Genomic DNA, 26,669 nt, shown 5'->3' with positions numbered 1-26,669 from the left:
AAAATGGGGTAAAAAAATATATTGGCTACCCTAGATTTAGAAAAATATAAAAAGATTTGGAGCGGGATATAAAGTAAGTGAGTGAGTGAGTATGTGAGTAAGTAAGTACATAAATGAATAAATGTAATTAACGTATATTCTAACAAACTCACTTAATATTCTATGTATATATATTTTCTCTCTCCCCTGTGGCAGTATAAGTTAATAAAAATTAACCAATACCTGAAGAATATGTATTCCCTTTCCTACAGCCTGTTGCTTATTCATTTATTCATTTATGTATTCATTCATTCATTATTATTTGTCTATGTATTTATTCATCCATTCATTAATTTTTGTTTTTATTCATTTATATTTTAAACATGATGTACTCATCAAGGACACGTCAGCAGCAGCAGTCACATGGTGCGATAAACGTCCATCAAACACATCCTCCATTGTGTCACCTACAGAGTTCAGTGGTCCTCCATTTTGTAACCTGCAGAGTTCAGTGGTCCTCCATTTTGTAACCTGCAGAGTTCAGTGGTCCTCCATTTTGTAACCTGCAGAGTTCAGTGGTCCTCCATTTTGTAACCTGCAGAGTTCAGTGGTCCTCCATGTTGTCACCTATAGAGTTCAGTGGTCCTCCATGTTGTCACCTACAGAGTTCAGTGGTCCTCCATTTTGATGCATATGTGCTCCTCTGTCGTATGTAGGGCAGGTTGTGGTTTAGCTTCCTGTCATCAAGAGCGCTGCCACTTTCCAGAGAAACCACGTGATGATCAGATAAGGAGAGCTGACGTGTCTCACATAAAGACACAGACGACAGCGATCGTCGATTAGTGCTGTTCAGGACATCAAGTGTTGATCAGTGCTGTTCAGGACATCAAGTGTTTATCAGTGCTATTCAGGACATCAAGTGTTCATCAGTGCTGTTCAGGACATCAAGTGTTGATCAGTGAAGTTCAGGACATCAAGTGTTGATCAGTGAAGTTCCAGACATCGAGTATTGATCAGTGAAGTTCCAGTTGAGAATCCAGTGTGAGTGAATCCAGACATGGATAGAACAGGGATATTTTTCCTCCTTCTGTGGAGCTCAGGTAAGACTGTGTTTTAATGACACTTGTTGGTTGATGTGGATGTGAAACACACTGAGGCACAAAGCTAACACAACCATGAGTACCGTTGGATGCTTTACTGTGTGTGTGTGTGTGTGTGTGTGTGTGTGTGTGTGTGTGTGTGTGTGTGTGTGTGTGTGTGTGTGTGTGCGTGCGTGCGTGCGTGCGTGCGTGCGTGCGTGCGTGCGTGTGTGTGTGTCACACGTGAAGTGAAATGTTTTTGCTTTACATTTTCAGCTGCCATAATGTCAAAATGTCAGGCTGCCATTGGTGATTATGTGTTGTGAAGGTGGTCTTTACAGAGGACAGGTGGTCTATGTGTTGTGAAGGTGGTCTGTACAGAGGACAGGTGGTCTATGTGTTGTGAAGGTGGTCTTTACAGAGGAGAGGTGGTCTGTGTTGTGAAGGTGGTCTGTACAGAGGACAGGTGGTCTATGTGTTGTGAAGGTGGTCTGTACATGGGGGCAGGTGGTGATTTTTCTCACTGTTACAGATATGTATGTAGAGCATATTTTCATCATCATGGACGCCATGGAAGCTGTATGTTTAACTTTTGACTTGTTGTCAGGGCCGGATTAGCACTATGTGGTGCCCCAGGGCGACCTCAAGTTGAAGAGCCCCTGTACTGCTATCTCTATATAAAACTTTGTTTTCATAGACCTGGTTGCTTATTTCTCTCGCAAAATACCTGGCACCCTTTGGTTTTGACGTCACTGCTAGTTGCCAGTGATTCTCAACCTGTGGGTCGGGACTGCTATTAGATCTGCTATTTTCACAATATTTATCTGTGGAAACGGGTCAAACAAAATGGGGGTTCCCCAGTTAAAATATGATTATTTTGGGGGGTCACGGCCTGAAAAGGTTAAGAACCACTGCATAGATTTTGAATCAGGTCCATTTGGTTCCATTTGTGTACTTTCAGTTGTAAATGTGAAGTTAGAGAACCACTGTGTGAGAGGGACAGACAGACAGACAGACAGACAGACAGACAGACAGACAGACAGACAGACAGACAGACAGACAGACAGACAGGAAGAGGGGAGGAAGAGGGGAGGAAGAGGGGAGGAAGAGGGGAGGAAGAGAGGAAGAAGAGAGGAAGAAGAAGAAGAGAGGGCTTGTAGATCTGCTATTTTCACAATAGTTATCTGTGGAACTGAGTGAAACAAAGTGGGGGTCCTCAGTTCAAATATGATTATTTTGGGGGGTCACGCCCTGGCATCCCTTATTTTTATTTATTTATTTTCACAAATTGTCATAAATGGCATAAAATAATGGATCTACAAGCTCAGGAAAAGCTTGTAGATCTGCTATAATATGGGTCATTGCATTTACTCCTACGGGCTGGGGGGGGGGCGGCACCTGTCAGCGGGGAGTGTTGGGCGGGAGGAGTAGCACAAAGGCTCTACGTCCTCCTGGTGGAGGCTCCTCACTGGCAGGTGAGTCAGTAGGATACAACAGCAGTGACAACACAGAAATGTGTGTGTGGAGGAATTATTGGCTTAACGACTAAATTAAGGAGAAAAAGGGGTAAAAACAAATATATTGGCTACCCTAGATCTAGAAAAATATAAAAAGATTTGGAGCGCGATATAAAGTAAGTGAGTGAGTATGTGAGTAAGTAAGTACATAAATGAATAAATGTAATTAACGTATATTCTACCAAACTCACTTCATATTCTATGTATATATATTTTCTCTCTCCCCTGTGGCAGTATAAGTTAATAAAAATTAACCAATACCTGAAGAATATGTATTCCCTTTCCTACAGCCTGTTGCTTATTCATTTATTCATTTATGTATTCATTCATTCATCATTATTTGTCTATGTATTTATTCATCCATTCATTCATTTTTGTTTTTTTATTCATTTATATTTTAAACATGATGTACTCATCAAGGACACGTCAGCAGCAGCAGTCACATGGTGCGATAAACGTCCATCCAACACATCCTCCATTGTGTCACCTACAGAGTTCAGTGGTCCTCCATGTTGTAACCTGCAGAGTTCAGTGGTCCTCCATTGTGTCACCTACAGAGTTCAGTGGTCCTCCATGTTGTAACCTGCAGAGTTCAGTGGTCCTCCATGTTGTCACCTGCAGAGTTCAGTGGTCCTCCATGTTGTCACCTGCAGAGTTCAGTGGTCCTCCATGTTGTCACCTGCAGAATTCAGTGGTCCTCCATTTTGTAACCTGCAGAATTCAGTGGTCCTCCATTTTGTAACCTGCAGAATTCAGTGGTCCTCCATTTTGTCACCTGCAGAGTTCAGTGGTCCTCCATGTTGTCACCTACAGAGTTCAGTGGTCCTCCATTTTGATATGTGTTCCTCTGTCGTATGTAGGGCAGGTTGTGGTTTAGCTTCCTGTCATCAAGAGCGCTGCCACTTTCCAGAGAAACCACGTGATGATCAGATAAGGAGAGCTGACGTGTCACACATAAAGACACAGACGACAGCGATCGTCGATCAGTTCTGTTCAGGACATGAAGTGTTGATCAGTGCTGTTCAGGACATCAAGTGTTGATCAGTGCTGTTCAGGACATCAAGTGTTGATCAGTGAAGTTCCAGTTGAGAATCCAGTGTGAGTGAATCCAGACATGGATAAAACAGGGATATTTTTCCTCCTGCTGTGGAGCTCAGGTAAGACTGTGTTTTAATGACACTTGTTGGTTGATGTGGATGTGAAACACACTGAGGCACAAAGCTAACACAACCATGAGTACCGTTGGATGCTTTACTGTGTGTGTGTGTGTGTGTGTGTGTGTGTGTGTGTGTGTGTGTGTGTGTGTGTGTGTGTGTGTGTGTGTGTGTGTGTGTGTGTGTGTGTGTGTGTGTGTGTGTGTGTGTGTGTGTGTGACACGTGAAGTGAAATGTTTTTGCTTTACATTTTTGGCTGCCATAATGTCAATATGTCAGGCTGCCATTGGTGATTATGTGTTGTGAAGGTGGTCTGTACAGAGGACAGGTGGTCTATGTGTTTTGAAGGTGGTCTGTACAGAGGACATGTGGTCTATGTGTTGTGAAGGTGGTCTGTACAGAGGACAGGTGGTCTATGTGTTGTGAAGGTGGTCTGTACAGAGGACAGGTGGTCTATGTGTTTTGAAGGTGGTCTGTACAGAGGACAGGTGGTCTATGTGTTGTGAAGGTGGTCTGTACAGAGGACAGGTGGTCTGTGTTGTGAAGGTGGTCTGTACAGAGGACAGGTGGTCTATGTGTTGTGAAGGTGGTCTGTACAGAGGACAGGTGGTCTCTGTGTTGTGAAGGTGGTCTGTACAGAGGACAGGTGGTCTGTGTTGTGAAGGTGGTCTGTACAGAGGACAGGTGGTCTATGTGTTGTGAAGGTGGTTTGTACATGGGGGCAGGTGGTGATTATTCTCACTGTTACAGATATGTATGTAGAGCATATTTTCATCATCATGGACGCCATGGATGCTGTATGTTTAACTTTTGACTTGTTGTCAGGGCCGGATTAGCACTGTGTGGTGCCCCAGGGTGACCTCAAGTTGAAGAGCCCCTCCCCCCTGCTCCCTGGGGCGGAGATATGGCTTGAGGCTGGGGGGAGGCTCTTTTTTTTGGCGGATTTTGTTCGTTTCTTTTCGTTTTTTTGGTTACTTTATTTCGGTGTTAGGGTTAGGGTTATGTTATTTAATTCTTATTTTTGCCTGATTTTACTGATTCATTATCAAAATATTCATTATTTTAACGTTTTTTTTATTTATTATTGTGTTTATTAGTGTTGTTATGACCCTATATAGTCATATGTGTATTTACCTGTGTGTTGTTTTGTCCTGTGAATGTCCTGTGAATGTCTCCTCCCCCACATTGGTATGAGGGATTCTGTGGTGCTGATTGGTTACCAGCTGGTGTGTGAGTGGTGATTGGTTGTGGTTGATTACTGGGTGGAACTAGCTGGTTTGGTCATCCTGGTACACAGAGGGGTCAAGGGTCAGATATATTTATACAGAGCTTAGTATGGAGTCTAATATAACAGTGGTTTCATGTCAACGACCCCAAAATAATTTATACTGAACATATTTTGTGGCAGGGACAAGATTTGTGTTGTTAAAATGATCCAAAACTATTCCTAGATGTTTTGAAAATAGCCAATCTACAAGCTCACATTGGTCACATCATGCAGTATACACACTATTATACACACTATACATTATGATGTTGGCCATTGCTTATAAATAACGATCAGAAGGTTAACAAGAAAGAATGACACACTGTAGATGTCATGGTGGACAGAGAGTTGGCAGTGGCTGGATATTTGTAGGATGCGGTTTTGTGAGGGTGTGTGATTTCTGCTATGTAGGTGATTGATGTGTTTGGCATTGGTAGTTATAACATAGTATATTATGCATATGTTATATATTATATATACATTTATTATATTGTCGCTGTCCAGCAGGAACCAGCTAACTAAAAAATGAGTGTTTTGGAGGTAGCTGGTTCCTGCTGGACAGCAGAGATATATTAAATTAATTATTGTAATAAAATGTTAGATTAAAATTTTATATATTATAATAATATGTATTATAATGTAAACAAAGGGATTCTACCGTTGCGCCTCAGCCTTAAACGGCCAGTCCGGTGCGTCACAGGGGTAGGGACAATAGATGCAGAAGAGAAAACGCTGGAGCAACACGGACAGTTTAGGCCTTTTATTTATTTTGGTGCAAGTAAAACAGACTGACGTTTCGGTCTTTCGACCTTCCTCAGAGTCTCTGAGGAAGGTCGTCACACACAACAAAAACATGCTCCCGGTTCTCTGAGCTTTTTGCAACATGACCTGAACGGCTTTCCCTTTCAACTTTTTCATTCAGCCAAGCCCATATCCATTTATTTTTATTCACGTCCGAACCTTTCTTTTATCACTCGACTGGACCGCGACCACACGCGGGAGTAGGCAATGTAATTCATTTTCTCTCGATAAACCTCCGCCTACTGCTTTGAAAACCTGTCATGATACCGTCCCAAATGAAACACCGCAGCGCAGCGGAGTATTTGCATTGGCACCTGTTGGCCTTAGATCAAGACTCTCGTAGATCGACCACCCCCCTAGTTCGCCCTGGAATGTCACCAGTAAAGGCTGTATTTCTCCAAACATGTACAAATGCAAAATATAAGGTGCTTACTCACTTGGCCCAAATGTTAACTAGGTGTCTGGAGTATTTGTGCAATGTATTAGTCCATATTTTTCAATAGAGAAGTGTTTTAATCCCGTCTGTGGCCGAACGCCATTTCCCCCCCAAGTTTAATTCCTGTTTACATTGAGTGTAATTCCGGCTTTCACCGGATGCGCCCGTCAATACCACCCATAAGAAACTTCCGACAGAATCGGTCCCAGACGGGATTAAAACACTTCTTAATTGACAAATATGTACTAATATATTGCACTAATACTCCGTACACTTAGTTAGCATTTGAGGCAAGCGGGTAAGCACCTTATATTTTGCATTTGTACATGTTTGGAGGAATACAGGCTTTACTGGCGACAATCCAGGGCGAACTGGAGGGGTGGTCGCTAAGACTCTCGTAGATAAAAGTCACAACTCGATAAAATGTACTGCGACTGTGACAAATAATCCTCTCGAATCTCCAATTGGCAAACATAGCAAGTGTTCCGCTGCTTATTTTAATGCAAAAGAACCTGAGCGTACGTTTATTGTCAAACACTGCTGGTCCTTCCATGTCAACAAATAATTAGATCCTACCTTATGTGGCGTAATCCACTTTCGATTTAAAACTCCAATGTCTTCCATTATCCCTGGGATTTCATCTTTTGGAAATCTTCCACCTTCCATAACTTCACAGTGGTAAATCTGTGCAACTTTAAGTCATAAATTAATGAGAGGGGGAACAGAGCACAACATACTTAATTGCACACTGGTGTTGCGTGCCGTAAATAGCAGATCTACAAGCTCACAACGCCTCCTATTCATGACGCGTTGTGAGCTTGTAGATCTGCTATTTACTGCACACGACACCGACACACTCCTAAGTATAGCTGAGCCCAGCACTTGGGTGTCGGGTTACGATCTTTATATGATTTAACTGGGGATGGATGCTTTGTAGTTTGGAGATCATTTTGACTAGCAAGTATATGTTGCGTTTTGACGACTTCGGTCATGTCATTCACACCGCGGCTATCCACATACCCCCCCCACCCCCATTATTTATTTATTTTGCATATCTGCACTGATCTCATAAATAGCCTCATAAATAATCCTCACTACGGATCCGTCGCCACTATGGAGAACTTTAATCCATGTAAGCTATATATTTCTGGGATGCATAGTAACATTGAAACTCCACAAGATATTCCTCTACAGCCGTGGCTTGACTTCTGTGCTCTGACTGCAGTCACCAGGCTCTCTCCCCCCTGCCCCCTTGGGAAAAACTCCTGAGGAAAAGGCTGTTCGCCTCTCTGCTAGGAACATGCGACCGCCTGTCTCACTGCCTCAGGAAGAAATGGGCCTGTGACGTTGAATTGTGGGCGTTCACTCCTGTTCTTATTTATAGGGGGCGGGGCTAAGGTCCCTAGGGACAAAAACTCTTCCAAAAATACAGCCCAGACAGCACAGCGACATAGCGCCGATGTAGTGCCTATGCCTACATCCCTCTGTAGCATTGTAGAGGCTATGTCGCGTGGGGAGCGTTTGCTCACTGGGAAGATGTCTCCGCGACGTCGCTGGCCGCTTTTGCGCCGACATCGCGGCTCTCTCTGTGCGATCTTAATCCCGACGGCTCTTCATCCCCTCATTCTCTTGTTGTCCTCTCTTTATCCTCTCTTCTCACGCTGTCCATTCTACACTTATTCTACACTACTCTACATGTGCAAACATTGTTTTATGATGGTTAATATTTTCCAAAAATCTAAAATGAATACTATCATTTATTAAAACAGTCCTTACCTGCTGTACCTGGTAATGGAAGCCTTTCATATGATAAATATAAATTAAAATGTCTTTGGTCTCTTACTGGATATTTAAATATAAGTTAGTGAAACAGTAGTTTTCCATTGTTTAGCCTACCACTGCATAGAAATTACACATTTTCTTACTATACCTTTTAAATTTGTTCTGCAAAATTCTACTTCATTCACAACTGTCATTTCAACAAAGAAACATTTAGCAAAGCTTTGTACGAAACCTTTTTCTTTATGTAGTCTGTTATTTTCAGTGCAAATATAATCATAATATACAGAGCAGTATATAAGTCCAAAAAGTGCAGAGTCACAACACCAGTGGTGGAAAGAGTACTCACATTTTTTATTTAAGTAAAAGTATCAATACTGCAATATAGTACTGTTACAAGTAAAAGTACAAAAGTATTGGCATCAAAATGTACTTATAGTACCAAAAGTAAAAGTACTCATTATGCAGAATGTCACAAATGTCAAAAAAACACAGGCAATTTTAAAAGTCTGCATTGTGGCTTTATTTATTGTACGATATACACCAGGGGTCTTCAACAGGGGCTCCGGGACCCCTAGGACCCCTCAGAGATACTGAAGGGGGGCCGCCAAATCTTTGTGTGATAGGGATTTTTTTCTCTTTTTTTACATTAACCACTTGAACCCTTGCATCCCTATTCTGGGGGGAACATTAGCCGAAAATAGCATACAAGCTTGTAGATCTGCTATTTTCGGCAAAAAGGTTTAGTGTACAGGGAAAAAAAGAGCAGGTCAAAGCTCAAGTTTACAAAGTATTGAGGGTTTTAAGTGGGTAAATGTCTGAAAACACACATTTAACATGAATCCAGTATATAGCGGGGGGTCCCTGCTCCATCTCTCTCTCAGCTAAGGGGTCCTTGGCCTGAAAAATGTTGAAGACCTCTGATATACCCAATAAAGCTTTTAACTGGGTGCCCTGCAAGCCATAGTGTGCAGACTATTATTTTAGAATATTTAGTAAATGAATGCCCTACTTTGACATACAAGAGGAAGGAAGCTGGCTAAGTATCATAAGTGTGCTTGAGCAAGACACTGAACCCCTACTGCTTCCGATAGTAGGTTGGTGCCTTGCATGGTTTTCTCCGCCATCGGTGTGTGACTGGGTGAATGTGAAGTACATCGTACAGCGATTTGAAGGGCCGGAAAGACTATAAAGGCGTTAAATGCATAAATGCAGTCCATTTACCTGTGCACAAGATGTAACAACATAAAACAACCTTGAACCATGAGTTTAAGTAGCAAAAACAGTGAATCCACAAGCTCACAACGCATAGCGACAGAATGTGAGCATATAGATCTGCCATTTTTTAATATTTTTTAAAGCGAAAGTGGTCAAGTGTGTCTGTGGGTTTAAAAAATATTTAACCAATGAAAAGCTTGTGACTAAATACTACATTGGATACATTGGAACACAGGTTATTTTTCCCTATTTCCTGAAAACGAAACAGTTTTAGACATGCAAGGTTTCTGTTTCACGGCTTGATAAAGCTGAGGAGCCCACAAAGACAAGAAGACCAATTCATTCTGTTGTTGATTGCAGTCCGTTTCTTTAGCCCCCACCACCACTTTCGACCTGAAGCCTGTTTGAAGTGATCGGTCATGGCGCTGTTGACTTGCTGCTTTGTAGCATGTACATGTAGTCCCAATGGCTTCTGCAATGAAAAAACAAAACAAAAAAACATCAACAGCAAATATAGATGTTGCGTAGTACAGACAAGAAAAAAAATGTCTTCATGACTATACATCTTATCAATCACATGTGTACACCGTGAAGAAGCAATCAACAGATAACTGTTCCACTGACAGAATGGATGACTGTCTTTCTTTTTAAAATATTTTTGGGGTCTTTTCCTGCCTTTATTGATAGGAAAGTAGACTGACAGGAAACAGGGAGAGAGATGGGGGGTGACACACAGCAAAGGACCACTAGGCCAGCGGGCGCCCCTGTGGCTGTCTTCCTTAAGGCGCTCTTCCCATGTTGTAAAACAAAAAAAGGCTTGCACACTGTGGGCCCTGTTGCAAAGTGCTTCATTGCATGCGTGCTGCTGTGACGTTTAAGGAGAAGAGCATTAATATGACCACCTCGTTATGGAAGCCTCCCAATATGGTGTTATATACACCAGTGGTTCTCAACCTTTTCAGGCTGTGACCCCCCAAAATGATCATATTTGAACTGGGGACCCCCTCACCCTGATAAGCACTTGGAATGTAAGGAGTTGAGGCATTCAATTTAGTTTGACTCTGTTCCACAGATAAATATTGTGAAAATAGCAGATCTACAAGCTCACAATGCCTCGTGTTGCGAGGCGTTGTGAGCTATTTTCACAATTGTTATATTCAGCTATTTGACAATTTGGCCAATGTTTTACCCGTTTATGGTATAGTTTGATGCAGTAATGGTTTTATTTATTTTCTCTCTTTTTTTTAGGTATTATTCAAAACGGTCTTAAAAGATGGCGTGTGGTGAGTTTAGGCTATACCCCACAGCCAGCAGTGGTGGAAGAAGTACTCAAATGTTATAAAAGTATCGATATTACAATGTATAGAAAATACTCTGTTACAAGTAAAAGTCCGGAATTCAAAATGTACTTGAGTAAAAGTACTAAAGTATTGGTATACAAATGTACTAAAGTATCAAAAGTAGAAAGTGCTCATTATGCAGAATGTCAAAATCTTTTGAAAATAGATCACAATGCTGCTATTTTCAAATGGCCGAAATGTTTACGGCTGAAGTGGGTAATGGGGTATGTTTTGTAATAAATATCAAAATCTAGCAGGCCTGGTGTTAGTTAAAGCCTTGCATCTCTTCGATGCCATCACTGCAACACCAAATCCATTGTGCTGAAAATAGCTCATCTACAAGCCCCCCCACGCGTTGCAACGCGACATGTTGTGAGCTATAGATCGGCAACTTTCACAGATGGTTTGTCTATTATGACGTGTCCAGAATAGGGACTATAGGGTTAATGTGGCTAAAATGTACCTTGTGCAGTCTTCACTCTTTGCTGTAAAGGAATATGGCCCCAATGTTGAATACAAAATACAGTTTAACACTTTCCAGCTCTACAGATTGTTAGCCCTGTGCCGTTTTCTTCAAGAGGGCCTAGAGCATATTTAGTTTTTGGCCTGATAATGCATGTGAGAAAATGAACAAAAACAGTCAACATAAACAATATTTGAATCTATACATATAGATAGATACCTTGTGCTTGTTCTGGCTCTTGATGTGCAGTGCAGTAGAGAGTACTTTCAAGATCTACAGCGGAAAGCACAATGAAATAAATTCAATGTTATGTGGTTTGACATTTATACTTATAGCTGCTGTAAAGATTGACATTACCATTTTGATTGATTGAATACATTTCTGGTGTCAAGCTTAGAAGACTTGTCTAGGACCAGTTGCAAATTGCAGACAGGTGCTCTCTATGGCGGTTTTGAAGGAGGGTACGGAGTCTCACTTTTTGGTGGCATAACAGAACAAATTTAACCCCAAGTTTATACCGAATCTGGGTTGTGTCTCTCACGTTGTTGAAGCAGTTAGACAGGTATATGGGCTCAATGATCCCTTGAGTATCTTGAAGACCAGGCCCATTGCAAGTTGCTGTACTCTGTCCTCTACCCTGAGCCATCCCACCCTATAGTATAATGAGCAGGGGTTAGGCGAGTCCTAGGTGTGAGGGTTAGTAGTAACCTGATCAGTTTGTTTTGGGAGGTCTGAAGTTTTGCTTTTGTTTTAATGCCTTTGAGGTACTAGTGTACCATGAGGTGCATGCATGGTCATAAAATGGGCTTGCTTCAGGGGATTAGGGACTATGAGTTAATCAACATAGCCTTTCTTTAAGTATACCTGGTGTTGAGGTGTGGGGAGGGGCTGTCACCAGCATATTTGACATGGCCGGCATGAACCTGGGAGGATGCTTATACATAGTCTTCATAATTAGCTACAATGAGGACACATTGAATAAAAATTCTTATATATATATATATACTTACATTTAGGTGATGGGTGATCACTGATAAGTCTCAGAAGTGTCTGGTGTTGGCTGAGCTGCTTAAGTCCCCTCATGCCGTGGTCGCCTGCCGCTAGCTGCATATCCTTGGTCTTCTCTGGTCATATGTCTTGTTTATAGATCACAGAATCAGTACCAACAGCCATCAGACAAAAATCTCAAGGCACCAAGCATGACACACAATAACAGATACATGTCAGTATTAACAGATGAAATGAACATATGGTACTGGTTGCTGTGTTTCTCTGTACCTTTATCAGTCTATTTTTAAATAAACATTTGTTTATCATTCAATTAGTTCTTTTTTGTCAAGAAACATCAGTTTTTGGTTAGTTTACACACACACACACACACACACACACACACACACACACACACACACATTAACAGGGACATATTCTGTAGCTTATTAAAAACGGCTTAGGTGGTATCATAAGTCAATCAAGATAGCCTTTCTTTAAGTATACCTGGTGTGGAGTGACAGTGACATGCTGGCATGGCTAGCATGTTACCTAGAGAGGATAATTATTACAAATATACAGTCTTCAGCTACAAAGAGGACACCATTGAATAAAAAGGCATCAAAATTAAAAACTCACATTCAGGTTGTTGGGATATAAGTCTGGTGTTGGCTGAGCTACTTAAAAAGAAGATGGGAGGCCTCGAGTCCTGTTCCCGACGATCTTTACTGCACGTCTCTCCCCATCTCTCACATATTCTTTCCTGTCCTTCTCCACTATACCTATAAATAAAGTCAGAAAAGACCAAAAAAAAAACTTTTAAAAAAGATGGGAAAAGAAAAATGGAACACTTGGCAATACAACAAAAGTTTACAATTGAACAAAGTTTACATTTTGATGTGTCAATATAAGTAGTCAGTGTAGTATAGACCAATTATTTTTTAACAAACATTGACACTGGACGCACAGGTGACTGCTTCATGTAATCAATTCCCAACAGATCGCCAAACCTGCTGTTTTGGGGTGCGCTGGTTTTAGTTCATTCAACCTCCTCTCGTGTGTTGGCTAGTGAGGTGCGTCCTAGTGAGACATATGTACTTCACCCCGCAACGGTATTGCGCGCCGAGAATAGCTGACATACAAGCTCACAACCACGTCGCGGATGAGACTGTTGTGAGCTTGGAGGTCTGCTGTTCTCAGACGTTCTCTGCGCACGACACCTTCGCGGGACGGACAGGTTGCAGCTGCGCGAGCAAGAGCAGGTTCTGGTGCCATGATCATAGAGCGCTCACTCCATTCTTATGACAGCCACTGGAGGTGGGGTTTGGGGGACAACTGTTTTGAATTGCTATTAATGTTTACACAGAACAGAAACCAAGGATTATATATTTCAAGAGCGAAAGATCACAGTTAAAATCCTAAGCATTCTTCCTCCATACTGGGAGAAAAACAGCATCTGAAAGTTTGATGGGATGCATTTTTACACGTGAGGCTGTGACCACTTTTACATCGCATCTTATGAGCGGTGGGGTTCAGTTGGTGCCGGCCTGCGTGCGCATACTGGTTCTTATTAGTGTGATGTAGTCTGTTAAGGCGTCTATATAGTCGCTGGTGAAGTCTAGGGTGGTGAAGTCATAATGAAAGACACACGAATGTACTAGAGATACAGAGTCACTTTGAACATACCATATGCACAGCATACTTTCTCAGCCTGGATCCCTCGTGCCCTGTGGTCGCCGGTCACTGGCTGTATGTCCGTGGTCTTGTCTGGTCATGTGTCTCATTCGTAGTTCATAGGTCACAGAATCAGTCCCAGCAGCCATCAACCAAAAATCTAAAGGCACCAAGCATGACACACAATAACAGTTTTAACAGATAATACTAGTTCTGTACCAGTACCAATCTCCTCCTTTTCTCCCCTTATTTTTCGCATTTTTCAATTATATAAAACATGACAACAGTATGGCTCTCCTCTTGTGTTTAAAAAAAAAGCCTATAAACAAACAAAAACAGAGCAGATAGACATCACATAAAAATACATACACAACATTATTAAATTACCATTTATTTATCATTCAATTTGTTTAAGAATCATCTCCAACATGTCAGGTTAGTACACACACACCTCTCTCTCAAGGCCAAATATATACACACAGTGACCCTCACTCTCCACGATAGCTTTCGTACAGAGTGAGGTTCCAAACAGGGCTAGGAGCATACTATAAGCTAAGCCTGGCACTCTTTTCCTCATGTGTACAGTACAATGTGTCATTTTGAACCATTATCAAGCTGTCAATTAGTCGAATATTAAATAGAAAAACATGTGTAGCCATAAACCAGGTACCGCCCTGTGTAGTGTCTAGTCTAGCGTGACGTAGGCTACTTTACTAACAGAACTGAAGTTTTCAGCTCAATATAACCTCAAAAATAAAAACACATTTGACATATCATCGATGAAATTATGAAGTTTAGAACATATCCTAACCATTTCTAGTGCATAACTGTGATGTTTTACATTACAAACCTGTTTTAAACAGCTGAAATGAGGAGAAACGACGGTCGCCCGGAGAAAGTGTTGTGTTGTTGTATCACCAGCTGGGCTCTGACGAGTAGCTGAGTAGTAAAGTGGGAGTGGTTCACAGCTCCTCCCTAGACTGGTGACGTGAGGTTAGCGCCTCCCTGTGGCGTGGCAGGCAAGTGAGGCAACTATTTAACTTTGATTAAAATCCATCCTGTTGAACGCAACATAGCACCGATGTAGCAGCAACATAGCCCCTACATAGCCAACGCAGGGAAACTAAGTCGCTCTGCCGATCCCCTAGCAACACCCACGCTATGCACAGAAATGGAACGCGATGTATCGGCGATATGACGCTCTTATTCTGACGTCGCAGCGACGCTGGGTGCTGTCTGGGAGGATACCAGTCATGTGGTTAATAAGATGTTAAGATGTTCTGTTTGTTTATTTATGTTCTAGTATAGGCCAGTAGTTCTCAAAGAAACCAAATGGACCCTTAAAAGGTCTGTAACTCAGAGAGTGTATACATACATGGAACCAAATGGACCCCTAACGGTCCATTTGGTTCCATTTATGAGAGTGTATTCACCTTATCCCTGACCACGCCCACCGTGGGTGTGGCCAAGTATGGGGGGGGGGGGGGGGCTCCTGTTTACCCCTTGATACTATTTAGTAGAATTAGTTGCTTCTTTGGGGCTTGTTTTCATAGACCTAGCCGCTTGTTTTCCTTGCAAAATCTGGCAACACACTGATTACCTGCATTACACCTGCAGCCTTTTTATTGATTTATTGTTGTTTTGTTTTTTGGGGTGTGTGGGGGGGGGGGGTGAATGTGTATACTGGTGCTGTGAGGGGGTTTAGGAGGTGAATGAGACACTAACAGTGAATCACAGCAGCAGTGGTGCTGCTGATGTTATGAGAAAGCAGTGAGGTTCCATAAATTATCTCCGCCAGGACGGACGGCTGAAGGCCGGAGACTATGATTTCACCCCTGTCCATCCGTGTGTCTGTGAGCAGCTGATCTAGGGCACCGTTGGACCGATCAGCGTGAAACTTTGAAGATTGCACAAAATGTCACAAATCATGAACGCAGCGTACTATGTTATAATTATCTTGCTCATTGTCTTCATCAGTGAGTGTTGAACTCTAGGATGACATCAAAGAACATGTTAACTTAGTCACTCTTAGCTCTCACAGGGAGCTCTGCAGCACAAATGTCCTTTTCTTGAGGCCACTTGACCTCCTGAAAACTTCTCTCATGTTATTGGACAACTTGTCAGGCGTGTTCCACAGCCAACTGAGTTAGAAGGATAATTATATAGTTTGTTAGTGATGAAGGTCTGTGTGACCAAATCACTAAATGACAACCAACCTGTTAGTTTACAACAAACTATTGATTGGCATTAACTTTTATTTTGTTAGTTCGGATATAAATGATAGTTCCTCATTCCCACCCTGTGAATGTCAAATAAATAGCAGCAAACAGGAGAAACAACTACATCTTGTCCTGTATTTCAACAGATAAACCACAACAACCAACCAGCTGTTACACTGAAGCTCATTTAGTTTATTATGTTTCTCCTCAGCTCTTCAGAATGAACCAACACACAGCACAACAGGTAAGACTGTCTGTCTGTCTGTCTGTCTGTCTGTCTGTCTGTCTGTGTTTAATTAAATCTCAGCCCTTTAAAAACATTAATCTAAAACTCTCATATTGTAACCAGTGAAATATGTAGATATTTGTATTTAAAGTGAATAAAAGGTGAGTCAGTAAATACAGCAGCTTCACTGTGTCAGTGATGTGTTTGACAAAGAGAGGAAACACATCCCAACCTTTTTAAACATGGTGATCAATAAGTTTACATTTATAAGGTTATTTATGGATCAATATGTTACAATTATGAGCGTATTAACCCTTTAAGACCTGAGGCCCATTCTACAAATGCCTTCTAAATCAGTAGTTTACAAACTTCTGCATGCCAGGGACCCCCAAAATGATATGTATTTGGACGTGGACCCCCATCTGAAAATATGTTGTGTCAGGGATCCCCTAGACTGAGAGAACGAGCCCAATCGATGGTCTTGAAGGGCGGATCCAAACCCAGCCGCCCGGATTCGTGCGGGGCTTCCTATTGCTTTAACAATCTATGTCCCCGCCTCCCCTCCCCTCCCCTCCCCCCCCCCCCCCCCCCCGGCCTGTGCACGGAGCACGCTGACGTCACCAAATTTAGAGCGACGCCCCTCTGCACTCTGATTGGTTAGGAGATAACAAGGTCCTAAGACCATCGTTCCTGCATGGCTCGCCCAGGCTTTTTTTCTTTTGTAACAAAAGAAAGGCATGGGTTTCCTAGGCTAGGGATCCCCAGAAGAGATGATTTGTGTTAAAAGAAATCTGAATTATACTTTTTTTTTTCAAACACTTTAAAGATTTTTCAAAGATATTCAAAAATAGCAGATCTACAAGCTCGCAGCGCAGCACCAAGTGACACGATGTGAGCTTGTACAGTATATCTGATATTTTAGAATAGCCAACGCTAAAATGTAAAATGAAACGGATGTTTTCCAAGTGTTTATATTTTTAAAGGTAAACCAACTCAAATGTAATGTCTCACTTTCTCCAGAGGTGGAGCCCTTCCTCATCGTATCCACCAGGTCCAACCTGATGAAGATCAGCTTGGACGGCTCCAGCTCCACAAAGCTCAAACAGGTGAAAACCATTAGACATAACAACACATCCTATGTAATCCTATACAATATTCTACACACACTGCTTTTGACATGCTGGAATGTATTCCTGTCTGAGACTAACACAACTGATGTGTTGTGACAGGACTTGAAGGATGTGAGGGCTCTGGACTTTGACTATCAGCAGCAGATGATCTACTGGGCAGAAAGGAACCTCTATAGTACCCAGCCCCCCATGATCAGTCGCATGCACATCAATGGCAGTGACGTCCAGGTCAGTGTGACAATGACAACGATGAGGATGAATGACAGGGAAGAGAAACTGAATTCAAACTACTTACAGTACACATGTAATTCAGAGTACTTATACTTGTATTTAAAATACTTTGTGACATCAGTGTTAACCCATTAAAACCGGGAAAGCATCTGTGTTACCACTTAAACCATTATTTTATACTTTGGCTATTCAAAAATAGCAGATATACAAGCTCATAGCGCGGCACCGAGTGCCGCGCTATGAGCTTGTAGATCTTCTATTTTTGAAAAATCTTGAAAATGTGTACAAATCTTTAGTTGTATATTTTTTTAAGCGAACATTTTTAACTCAAATATTTGTTTCTGGGGGTCCCTGGAACAAAATATATTTTTGGGGTCCTTGACATGAAAAGGTTTGAGCACCACTGATATATTAGGGTTAGGGTTAGTTTGCAACATAGGTTTTTCAGAAAACTGTTAGGATTTAGAAGACATTTGTAGAATCCCCCAGAAGCAAAGATTTGAGGTAAAGATGTTTGCTTTAAAAATATATATATTCAAAGATTTGCACACATTTTCACAATTTTTCAAAAATAGTAGATTTATAATCTACTATATCTGCTATTTTTGAATAGCCAAAGAAATATGAAATGACACAGATGCGTTCCAAGTCTTAATGGGTTAACTATAAAAGCAGAAAACAGGGTGTCTGGTGTTTCAGTCAGTTAGTGTACAGACCATGTGCTCCTTGTGAGCCGTGAGGATGTGAGTTTGAATCTGACTCCTGGTCTTGTCTCACATGTTTCTCCTCTTTCTGTCCTTGGTTTCCTGTCCCTCTACACCAGGGCTTCACAAACTGTTACATGACAAGGACCCTGAAATAGACACAGACTCTTGAAAATGTCTAAAAAATTGTGTTGTGAGCTTGTAGATCAGATATTTTCAAAAAGAAACATTCAAAATAGAACATTTTTGAAACCAAATACATTTGTGAACACTGCTCTACACTACCCTATCTAAAAAGTATTGTAGTAACTGCATAAAAATGATAAAACAATAAAATGGTGAGTATATTCAGAGTACATGTATGGTTGATTGACAGGTCCTTCACAACACGTTGATCAGCTCTCCATCCAGTCTGGCTGTTGATTGGGTGGCAGGAAACCTGTACTGGTGTGACAGAGGCAGGGACACCATAGAGGTGTCCAAACTAAACGGGTCGTACAGAACAGTCCTGGTCAACACCGGCCTGGACCAGCCAGAGGCCATGGCTGTGGATGTACGCTACGGGTAAGACCACTGTGGTGACATCATGAACCTCACACTGTGGTGACATCATGAACCTCACACTGTGGTGACATCATGAACCTCACACTGTGGTGACATCATGAACCTCACACTGTGGTGACATCATGAACCTCACACTGTGGTGACATCATGAACCTCACACTGTGGTGACATCATGAACCTCACACTGTGGTGACATCATGAACCTCATCATATTCTGTACATCTTGTAAAGTGTTAAAAAGTCACTTAATAGATGTTTTTGTAGTAGAATAAGAAGGGTAGAGTTTACCACATGAGGACAATTACATTAATTAAAGAGTATCATGTAAGTTGTCACTCACTGAAAAGTGCACTAAATATAATGTGTAATACTTACTTGTGATTGGTTCTACTTTCTGGAGCTCCTATGAGAAAAAATATGAACACATGACGCCTAGGTATTCTAAAACAAAATCATACAAAGTACAGTATGTCTGAATTATTGTGAATAATGTGTTGATTGTTGTTATTGTTATTTATTCCTTATGTATCCCTCCCCTCCCCCACGTGGAAGACACATCCCCCCGCCCCACACACACGCACGCATGCACGCACGCACGCACGCACACACACACACACACACACACACACACACACACACACACACACACACACACACACACACACACACACACACACACACACACACACACACACACACACATTGATAGTGGTGGAACAATATGTATTTTTACATATCGTTGATGTCGGGTGGAAAACTGTCCAAAACTGTTACTTTTCAGGAAATGGGAAAAATAATCTGTGTTCCAATGTAGTTATTATTTAGTCTCAAGCTCTTTGTTAATACTTTTCATTGGTTAAATATATATAAAACCCAAAGACACACAAAACCACTTTCACTTTCAATAAAAAACTGCAATTATATAAAAAGATCTACAGGCTCACAGTGTGTGACATCGTGACGCATTGTGAGCTTGTACATCGGCTATTTGTGCTACTTTAGTGACACTGTGGTATTGTGGACAATGTAGGCATTCATTTACAAAACAAAACAAAAGTTTTTAAATATGGAGATACAAGGTTTCTGCCCGACAACAACAATATGTTACATTGTCAGTAAAGATGTCAAACAGTGACCCTGACTCAGTGTCTCCCTGACAGGTACTTGTACTGGTCAGACGTAGGTAACAACAACCCCCACATAGAGAGGATGGGGATGGACGGCACCAACAGGAGCATCATCGTGAAGGATAAGATCTACAAGCCCTACGGCCTGACGTTAGACTACATCAACGATCACATCTACTGGACCGACGAGAAGGAGAAACACATTGAGTTTGCCAACCTGGATGGAACCAACAGACACACAGGTAACACACACACACACACACACACACACACACACACACACACACACACACACACACACACACACACACACACGCAGGGGAGGAAGAAGTACTCAAGTAAAAGTAATCCCTATTATACTTGGTTGACTGGAGTCCCCCAGGGGTCTATTCTAGGACCCTCCTTTTATCCTCTTTACATTAGATATACTTTCAGAAAATAGCAGATCTGCAACCATGTTGCAGTGTGACACGTTGTGAGCTTGTAGATCTGCCTTTTCAGGTGAATGTCTGGCCCAGAATAGGATCACTAGGGTTCATGTGGTTAAATGAACACTCCAGAGTGTTACTGTGTAAGAATGGATTATGTTCATTTCTACATGAAGAAAAAAACAAGGAAAACAGTGCGAATATTGTTTACCTTTGAAAACTTTATTGATGCATTTTAATGCTTGTTATAATATTCTTTATAATACTTTGTTAATGTATTTTATAATATTGTGACTCTTTTGGTTTTGTGTGTCTGTAGTTGTGAGTCAGGACATCCACGACATCTACTCTATTACTCTGTTTGAGGATCACATCTACTGGATAGACTGGGAGACCAGTGGCACCGGCTCCATCTACAGAGCCAACAAGACTCAGGGAACCAATCAGATCAGTCTCATCAGCAACCTGGACAGACCATATGATCTCCACATGTATCACCCCTATAGACAACCTGAGGGTCTGTACCACCTACTGTATACAACACTCTCACTATTACTCTTCATGCTGTTTTATGACTTTTATTTATTGTGTTATTGTATTATTTGATATGTTTTGAAAAGGGTTACATGAAAACACATTATTATCATTATTATATATTATTATAATATTATTATCTTACTATCTTATCTTATCTTATCTTATCTTATCTTATCTTATCTTATCTTATCTTATTTTACCTTACCTTAATACTATATAATTGACAAAAGCTCCGAAGTTCGTCCGGATTCGCAAGCACAGGATCCCTCCACATGCCTCCAACTCCAAGACCCGTCACAGACTGTTGATCAGAGCTATGGCTATGTTTTAGGCATCTTACCCCACCTCCATCAGTGATCGGACTTTTGGTTTGATTGATTCTCTGATTCGCCTATCAGACCCTCAGCCTGATCTGGCAGGTTGCCATAGCAACCAGATACAGGAAGTCTGACCTCTTTATCACATGACCTCTTTATCACATGACCTCTTTATCACATGACCGAGGTTGGGAAGCGGGGAGGGAGGAGAGGGGAGGAGAGGAGCCGAGAGGAGAGGAGAGGCCAGAGAGGCCGGACTTCGCATGACGTGTGTGCAGAGCTATAATTAGGCCAGGTCGCCGTCATGGTTCATAAATATTTCTTACAGAGCCATGCCACGGAAAAGAAAACTATCTCAGGGCCGTCGGACCCGAGACGCCAAGCGCAAGTGTTTCCTTCGAGAAACACCGCGAAGCATCTCCTCACACAACTGCTGGACATGTGTTTCCAGAAGCCCCTTGGTTGTGTATAAGTTTATAGCCAGGCTTTGGCGTTTTGGGTCTCTTGACCTGTATTTGTTAAACTAGATGTGAGGGCCGTAAAGAGGCCCTGACATCTAGTTATTATTATTATTATTATTATTATTAGTAGTAGTAGTAGTAGTAGTAGTAGTAGTAGTAGTAGTAGTAGTAGTAGTAGTAGTAGTAGTAGTAGTAGTAGTAGTAGTAGTAGTAGTAGTAATTTGAAATTGCTAGTTCTGTTGCTTGATTCTGATTAGCTGAATCCTGTTGTAAAATACTGAATAACCACACATACAGTATGGATCACATGTATGTGTATCACTGCTTAAACATCTTGTTTACAATATTAATCATAACTTTCCATGGATGAATTACTGTTTGTGATTTAGTTTTTCCTATAACAAGGTTAGAGGAGCATTTACACTGCAACCTCCTAGTCGTTTACAGGCAGACAGGGACTACTTTATTGTAGAAATTATTTTGAAATTGATATTAAATACAGTTTTAATTAGGGTTTTCTATGATTGTCATGTTGCCATATTTGGTGTTTTATCAAAGCAAAAACCATGTGAGGTGGTGGTTTACAGTGATTGTAGAACAGTTAGAGGGTTGTAGTCACTCTGCTCTGCATCGTTCCTAACAACACCTCATAGCTGCTCTAAACTCACATTAAACCACAGCCTGGTGTGGCTTATTGCTTTATTCTAACATATAGGTGTGTGTTCTCATGTTTGTTCCATGTGTGCATGTTTTCTCCACCCTGCAGTGGCCGGTCACCCGTGTCAGACCAACAATGGAGGCTGCAGTAACCTGTGTCTGCTCTCACCTGGAGGAGGCTACAAGTGTGAACAGTACATGTCCATCTGCACTGCCAGCCAGGTGATTCACCTCGCCTTCACTTGTGTTACGCTGTATGACTTTATGTCTCATGTCTGCTTTTGATACATTATTGATTCTAAACATAATCCTCTGTCTCCCCCATCAGTTTGTTTGTAAGACCTACAAGTGCATTCCGTTGTCATGGAAATGTGACACAGTAGATGACTGTGGGGACCGGTCAGACGAACCTGCAGACTGCTGTGAGTTGAGACAGAAATATGACCTCATTATTCATGCTTTATTATCAGTGTTGAGACTAATGTGTTTTTTTCAGTTTGATCATATTGTTACAATTACTGACATTTAAATGGCCACGATACCCGTTACTTCACGTGAAAATAGCCGACAACTTCAGAGGATTAAAAGTGTATTATGATCATCTACTCTCACACTAGACCTGTCTGTGACCTCCCCTCTGCTCACTACAGCTGTGGGACTTGATCCAGTCACCATGTTGTTGTTAAGATAGGACTGAGGGTCCAGTCACCATGTTGTTGTTAAGATAGGACTGAGGGTCCAGTCACCATGTTGTTGTTAAGATAGGACAGAGTTATAGGGGTTTTAGAGAAGGAGATAGAACAGAAGCGGATGGGAAGCCATGTTTTTTGGCACGGTGATCTATAAATACTCAGAATCACCGTGGGTGATTCCAGAGCTGCTCCATCCCCTCCTGTGTGGAAAAAAACAAAAGAGACTGAAAACACGGTTCAGACCGTGTTTGGCACCGAAGCGCTTACTCTGTGAAAACACGGTTCAGACCGTGTTTGGTACCCGATGTGTTAAGATAGGACTGAGGGTCCAGTCACCAGGTTGTTATTAAGATAGGACTGAGGGTCCGTCCAGTGACCATGTTGTTGTTACACAGACAGACAGACAGACAGACAGACAGACAGACAGACAGACACTCTGACAACAGGTATAAAGTGTATTTCATGTACTCCCTATTTACATGGTTCAGTAGAGTGGTACCTAACAGGCAGCGGTCTAGTTCCTATAATAAATCAGTGTGTTGTGTATTTTAAAGTGGTGTTGACTGGATATGTTTGTGTTACACCTGGTGACCCCTAGGTGACCCCTAGGCTGGGTCCTAACATACCATAGTACACACTCTTGTGTGTGTGTGTGTGTGTGTGTGTGTGTGTGTGTGTGTGTGTGTGTGTGTGTGTGTGTGTGTGTGTGTGTGTGTGTGTGTGTGTGTGTGTGTGTGTGTGTGTGTGTGTGTGTGTGTGGTGAAGGTGGTCTGTACAGAGGACAGGTGGTCTATGTGTTGTGAAGGTGGTCTGTACAGACTACAGGTGGTCTATGTGTTGTGAAGGTGGTCTGTACAGAGGACAGGTGGTCTATGTGTTGTGAAGGTGGTCTGTACAGAGGACAGGTGGTCTATGTGTTGTGAAGGTGGTCTGTACAGAGGACAGGTGGTCTATGTGTTGTGAAGGTGGTCTGTACAGAGGACAGGTGGTCTATGTGTTGTAGGGTGGTCTGTACAGAGGACAGGTGGTCTATGTGTTGTGAAGGTGGTCTGTACAGAGGAGAGGTGGTCTGTGTTGTGAAGGTGGTCTGTACAGAGGACAGGTAGTCTATGTGTTGTGAAGGTGGTCTGTACATGGGGGCAGGTGGTGATTATTCTCACTGTTACAGATATGTATGTAGAGCATATTTTCATCATCATGGACGCCATGGAAGCTGTATGTTTAACTTTTGATTTGTTGACAGGGCCGGATTAGCACTATGTGGTGCCCCAGGGCGACCTCAAGTTGAAGAGTCCCCCCCCCTGCTCCCTGGGGCGGAGATATGGCTTGAGGCTGGGGGGAGGCTCTTTTTTTTGGCGGATTTTGTTTGTTTCTTTTCGGTTTTTGGTTACTTTATTTCGGTGTTAGGGTTAGGGTTAGGTTAGGGTTATGTTATTTAGTTCTTATTTTTGCCTGATTTTACTGATTTATAATCAAAAGATTCATTATTAGGGGCACGGTGGCGCAGTTGGTAGCGCTGTCTTCTCACAGCTAGAAGGTCCTGGGTTCGATTCCCGCCGGGGACGCTGTGGGCGCTGGGGGCATGTCTTCTCCTCCGCGTCATCAGCGCCCATACCCTAGGTGGGGTTGGTGAAAGGGCCTACTCTGTGTGGAGTTTGCATGTTCTCCCTGTGTCTCCTAGGGTAGTTAATACCCTCACAAAAACATGTAGTAATCCTGGTCACTATACCGCCTCCCCCATGACAGCCGGGGCGCCTGATGGAGGGGAAGGGAACTGGTTTGAATAACGTGTTCCTTCCACGCGCTACGTCCTACCAGGGAAACTCCCCCGTGTCAGGTGACAAGAAGGTCAGTTGGCTCTCATGCATTGAAGGAAGCATGAGCTCGGCCCTGGCCTCCCTAGGCTGTGAGGGACTGGTGTAGCGCTGGTGTAGGGCTGGTGTAGCGCCCAGGATCACTTAGGAAATTGGCCCCGGGTGAAAAAAAAAGATTCATTATTTTAACATTTATTTTGTATTATTGCTAGTGTTGTTATGACCCTATATGGTCATATGTGTATTTACCTATGTTGTTTTGTCCTGTGAATGTCCTGTGAATGTCTCCTCCCGAATGAGGGATTCAGTGGTGCTGATTGGTTACCAGCTGGTGTGTGAGTGGTGATTGGTTGTGGTTGATTACTGGGTGGAACTAGCTGGTTTGGTCATCCTGGTACACAGAGGGGTCAAGGGTCAAATATATTTACACAGAGCTTAGTATGGAGTCTAATATAACAGTGGTTTCATGTCAACGACCCCAAAAATTATTTATACTGAACATATTTTGTGGCAGGGACAAGATTTGTGTTGTTAAAATGATCCAAAACTATTCCTAAATTTTTTGAAAATAGCCAATCTACAAGCTCACATTGGTCACACCATGCAGTATACACACTATTATACACACTGTACATTATGATGTTGGCCATTGCTTATAAATAACGATCAGACGGTTAAAAATACAGGATACCAGTCATGTGGTTAATAAGATGTTAAGATGTTCTGTTTGTTTATTTATGTTCTAGTATAGGCCAGTAGTTCTCAAAGAAACCAAATGGACCCTTAAAAGGTCTGTAACTCAGAGTGTATATATACATGGAACCAAATGGACCCCTAACGGTCCATTTGGTTCCATTTATGAGAGTGTGTTCACCTTATCCCTGACCACGCCCACCGTGGGTGTGGCCAGGTATGGGGCGGGGGGGGCTTCTTTGGGGCTTGTTTTCATAAACCTAGCCGCTTGTTTTCCTTGCAAAATCTGGCAACACACTGATTACCTGCATTACACCTGCAGCCTTTTTATTGATTTATTGTTGTTTTTTTGGGTGTGTGGGGGGGGGGGGGTGAATGTGTATTATGGTGCTGTGAGGGGGTTTAGGAGGTGAATGAGACACTAACAGTGAATCACAGCAGCAGTGGTGCTGCTGATGTTGTGAGAAAGCAGTGAGGTTCCATAAATTATGTGTGTCTGTGAGCAGCTAATCTACGGCACCGTTGGACCGATCAGCGTGAAACTTTGCACTCACTCTCCCTGGAGACTCTGATATTACTTCTACAAATTTTGTCCAAACCTCACGTAAATCTGTACAAATGATGGATCGGCTACCATTGGCTTCCAAAGTGTGCAGGAGTGGCACACAGAAGATTGCACAAAATGTCACAAATCATGAACTCAGTGTCTGATTGCTGTGAAACTTTAAACACATCCACACATGTTATATTATGTATGTATGTAATAATTATCTTGCTCATTGTCTTCATCAGTGAGTGTTGAACTCTAGGATGACATCAAAGTACATGTTAACTTAGTCACTCTTAGCTCTCACAGGGAGCTCTGCAGCACAAATGTCCTTTTCTTGAGGCCACTTGACCTCCTGAAAACTTCTCTCATGTTATTGGACAACTTGTCAGGCGTGTTCCACAGCCAACTGAGTTAGAAGGATAATTATATTAGTTTGTTAGTGATGAAGGTCTGTGTGACCAAATCACTAAATGACAACCAACCTGTTAGTTTACTACTAACTATTGATTGTCATTGATTTTTATTTAGTTATTTCTGATATAAATGATAGTTCCTCATTCATACCCTGTGAATGTCAAATAAATAGCAGCAAACAGGAGAAACAAAGGACATCTTGTCCTGTATT

At 42.0% G+C, this 26,669-nt stretch overlaps 1 protein-coding gene and 2 long non-coding RNA genes across 4 annotated transcripts in view; all 3 read right to left on the bottom strand.

The window, feature by feature from the left end:
- Positions 1-26,669, bottom strand: part of galnt7 (UDP-N-acetyl-alpha-D-galactosamine: polypeptide N-acetylgalactosaminyltransferase 7) — a 550,610-nt gene that overhangs the window by 336,027 nt on the left and 187,914 nt on the right. The gene's annotated exons all lie outside the window — the stretch shown is intronic.
- LOC308099929 lies at positions 8,440-12,361 on the bottom strand. The gene is made up of 3 exons (XR_013934399.1): positions 12,044-12,361; positions 11,253-11,306; positions 8,440-9,702 (listed from the first exon to the last, which is right to left on the bottom strand). It is a non-coding gene; the product is annotated as an uncharacterized lncRNA (long non-coding RNA).
- LOC308105800 lies at positions 12,777-14,625 on the bottom strand. The gene is made up of 3 exons (XR_013934937.1): positions 14,545-14,625; positions 13,707-13,854; positions 12,777-12,802 (listed from the first exon to the last, which is right to left on the bottom strand). It is a non-coding gene; the product is annotated as an uncharacterized lncRNA (long non-coding RNA).

Source organism: Gymnoscopelus braueri (genome assembly GCF_963280865.1).
Source record: "Gymnoscopelus braueri genome assembly, chromosome: 2".
NCBI classification, from domain to species: Eukaryota; Metazoa; Chordata; class Actinopteri; order Myctophiformes; family Myctophidae; genus Gymnoscopelus; species Gymnoscopelus braueri.
Note: the sequence above shows the minus strand (reverse complement) of the source record. Positions and strands in the feature narration are given on the sequence as shown.